The sequence below is a fragment of the Micropterus dolomieu genome, linkage group LG18 (genome assembly GCF_021292245.1).
Source record: "Micropterus dolomieu isolate WLL.071019.BEF.003 ecotype Adirondacks linkage group LG18, ASM2129224v1, whole genome shotgun sequence".
NCBI classification, from domain to species: Eukaryota; Metazoa; Chordata; class Actinopteri; order Centrarchiformes; family Centrarchidae; genus Micropterus; species Micropterus dolomieu.
Genome location: NC_060167.1, coordinates 3,009,242 through 3,013,715, shown reverse-complemented (window position 1 = coordinate 3,013,715; position 4,474 = coordinate 3,009,242).

The window sequence follows — 4,474 nt, the reverse complement described above, 5'->3', positions numbered from 1 at the left end:
CCCCCCCCCCCCCCCCCCCCCCCCCCCCCCCCCCCCTTCACCTCTGCCTCTCTCTCTCTCTCACACACACATACGTTTGTTTCTCTATCCCCGCTGGGACGTCTCATTGGCATTCCCTAGCCGTAACCACCACCACGACGACACGCCTAACCTTCACCCTAATCTAACCTGAACCTTAACACCAAGTCTTAACCCTCAAAAAGGAGTCTCTACCCATGAGGACCTCAAATGTTGTCCCCACGGTGACATGAGTCTCCATGGGTTAGCGTGCATTCAGGTTAAAGCGTCCACCGGGACATAAAAACATGAGACACACACTCTGCCTCCTCAGTGTGTGTTCATAAAAAGAAACAGGCAGTTTGGATAAGTGTGTGTGCGTGTCTGTGCACACACCTCAGCACAAAAACAAACACTAAGACGTCACCATGAAGTCAGTGGAGCAGGTTACATAATGAACATGAGGGCAGTCGTACTGGACAGGAAACACAGATCTCTGTCCTGTGTCGGCTGTGAAGGCGGCAGGGAGATTTTTAATTTGGGATTTCATAACATGGATGACCTTAAACCACCCCTGCCTCAGAGCAGGACCGCGAGCGATGGATGAAGCTTCAACGCACAGCAGAATGAAGAACAAGTGATTTACGACTCAGCCGCAAAGAAGAAATTCTGATGTAGTTTTATGACGGTTGCAGTAAAATGCAGAAGATAGCACCGCTTTTCTAAATGACTTACCAAGGTTCCACATGGAAAACTGTGAACAGCCAACTCATCGTTTACTTAGTCATCATTCAGTAAAGAGCGGCAAAGCTACTGGCTACAAATAGGTAATTTTACTATTTATCCCTTCAGCCCTGGCCAACCACATCCTGCTACAACCTACAGTAGTGCCACGTCTTGCACGAGTCTCTATGAAGAACATGTAATATTCTGCTTCACGTCTCCTAAAGGTGGGAACACTTATTTCTGGAACGCCACCGAGTGTGTTCAGAAATGCACAGGAAGAATTTAAACACATCTCTCTCACAAGACAGCTCCGCTATGGCTTGAAATCAATTGTTTCAAAATGACCCAACATTAAATTATAGAGCTGCTGTGATTTTTGATCCTACTTTTATGACCTGCGGTGAACTGAGAAAGCTACATGTCAGCTTTAATTCTGATTTACACAGCAGTGACATGAACTGTATTAAATGTGAACACGCTCACATTGACAGTGTTTTGGCTAGCATGTAAAATCTTTACCATGTTTCCCACTGTAGTTTGATAGTATGCTAACATTTGCTAATTGGCACTAATAAACACAAAGTAGGCCTACGTCTGAGGCCGATGGGAAGCCGGTGGGCTTAGTTTAACACAACAACTGAAAATGGGGAAACAGCTTGCTTATCAGCATGTGAATTTGCAAATCTTACAATGGGGAAGGCATGACCCACCCTATCCTCTGCCTCTGATTGGCTTAGCCTGACAGTGTCGTAGCCCCCGCTGAAAGAACAGGAAGTTTGTGCTGTCTTCTGCAAATAACCTCAAAATTGTCTGTGAAGGTTTTCAGTCATCCAGAGCACAGTAATCCAAAGGAAGCTTGGACTGGTTGAAAATACTTCTCCCGACCCTGCAGAGGTTAAATAGCTGGGACTTCCTGCCAGTCAGTCAGAACTGAGTCCTGTAGCTTTTGATTTTAACCTTCCTTGGTAGCTCAAAACTGTTAAGATTTAATAATTTCTTCTACATGCAGTCCGTGTGTTCACAGTTTTTATTAACTCGAGATTGTTAACCGTAACACGATCTGTTGGATGTGAAGGCCGCTGAGAGGAGCCCACCACTTCAGTGGCAATCCAATAATCCCTTGCTGCAGTTTAATGCCACACCTTGAATAGAATAAACAGTGTTTGAAATGGTAGTAAGCCAGATCAATAATTAGACTGCCACTGATTCATCAGACCTTGCCATTGTTCAATCAAATGAACCAGACGGGCGGGCGGGACGGTAAATTCGCTGTCAGCACCTCTGAAGGACTTCCTCTCTTCTAGAGTGACAGTACATGATAAACTGTTCCGACTACAGTCCTCTGTGACTTGTTCAGCTTGGAGTTAAAATCTTGCGCTGGAGCACAAACAGACTTTCACAGTCTCTCTCCACCCACAGCTCCGACACTCCGACAGAACAGCACTGACGAAGTGGCGATGGTTAGCAGCTAAAGGGTACAGCTCATGCCATATGAGCGTGAGACTCAAGTATTGTCAAAAGACAATTTGTTCTCTCTGACAAAAGGAAAGGCCACAATTTACATAAACCTCACAAAAGATGTCTTGTTGGGACTTCCAGACTCAGAAGTGGAGTCATCATTTCTGAAGGAAAGCTACAGCGAGGCTCTGCAGCACAAGAGACTGAATTCAAGAGAATCGCATATTAAATTACAGTCATCGTAGTTTATATTCATGATTTTTCTGACATAAAGAAACTAACAATTGGGACACACAGAAACAGAAACAATGAAACCAAAGATGAGGCAGACACAATGAGAGATTTAACATGAACCACATTCAGAAGAGAAACTGTAACCTTGACATCAACCTAACGAATGATTTAAACCCTTATACCTGTATCTATTTAAAGCCCTCTGTGGTCCACTGTCCACAATGGACTAATTAATTAATATTTTTTTGTTTTGCCTATTAATATACACACACACACACACACACACACACACACATATACGGTTTTATCTCTTCATTTTATTTAAATTTTTTTTATATATTATTATAATAACACACGTTATTGTGTCATTTACTTAGTTTATTTAAATTTGTTATTTATTTTTATTTATTTATTTATTTTTTAACACACACACACACACACACGTTACTGTGTCATTTACTTAGTTTATTTAAATGTGTTACTTATTTATTTTTTTAACACACACACACACACGTTACTGTGTTATTTACTTAGTTTATTTTAATTTGTTATTTATTTTTATTTTTTTATTTTTTTAACACACACACACACACACACACACACATTACTGTGTCATTTACTTAGTTTATTTAAATTTAAAATTTTAAAATTGTATTTAATTTTTTTAACACACACACGTTACTGTGTCATTTAATTATTTAATTTTAATTTTTAAATTATTATTATTTTTTGAACACACACACCCACGCTTATTGCTTTACTTATTTACTTTTTTTAAACATTTATTTTTACAGAATTTGTATTTCATATAAATATTTTTTATTATTGTTATTTTATTTTGTATTAACACACACAAACACAACTTTTGCTGTTTTATTTCCTTATCTTATGAAATGTATGAAATGAATTGTCCTTGTACTAGTTTATGTAGTTTATATATAGCTTTGGCAATATTGTTGCTTTCCATTCATGCCAATAAAGCTAATTTGAATTTGAATTTGGTGTGATCACAGAGCACAGAGGTGTATGATTCTCCTGAGTTTCCTTCAAATGTTATGATCAATGATATCTGACGTATCGAGTGTTTGACGGACACACAGACAAACTAAACGAGTTACTTGCTCTGGATTATAAAAAGATTTAATGATCTTTTCTGTAGTGTCATGAGTTGGACATGAGCTTTCACACATGACACCATGGACCTGAGGGTTGTCAGGCAGCAAATAGCCACAAATCAAATACAGAACCCTAAATATACATTTTATAAATCTTCTGGAGCTAATGTATCTATAATGCACCCTTCTTTAATAAAAAATACCACCTTAAGAATAATGTATGGTTACGGTTGGTTAAAAACTGTGGATGCAGGTTTCAGAAGAGTGAGCGGGCACTCAGACTGAAAACAGCCCTGCGTTTGAACAGTGCAGCGGGATGCGTTGGTGGCGGTGTGTTGTTTAAAAGGTAACAGTGAGACAATGAAATACGATCCAGGAAGTCCTGTTGGAGGTACAGATGAATGTATTTAGAGGCACCCGCCCAGCTGACCTACATTTCCACATCTAAAGCCTTACTGCATGCATGTCTAAAAAAAACCCACAAACACAAACTTTAGTCTCAGCGTGACATTCAGACACAATACACTCCCATCCACGCCCGTACTTTCCACCTCACTACGTAACAGGCACAATGATTCCTGCAATGTCATTGGACGTACATGCTGTCCTTGTCTCCTCTCTCTCTCTCCCTCTGTCGGACTCTATCTTCCCCTTACCTGCATAAATCTTCTCTTGTGGAGAGGAGGTCATGTGACTCCATATGACACCTCAAGTTCTTTAACGTCGTCCCTGATCCATGATCTTCATATATGTTTCGATCTATTTATAATTCTGTTATCCTGAGTATCCAAAACTGTGATTTTCTGTGTTGGTCTTTTCTATTTCCTGTCTGCCCGTCCTGGGAGAGGTAAATCCCTCCTTTGCTGCTCTTCCTGAATATCTACCATTTATTATTCGCCAGTTTTGCCAGATTTTACGTGGTGTTTTTTCGTCATCCAAATTCA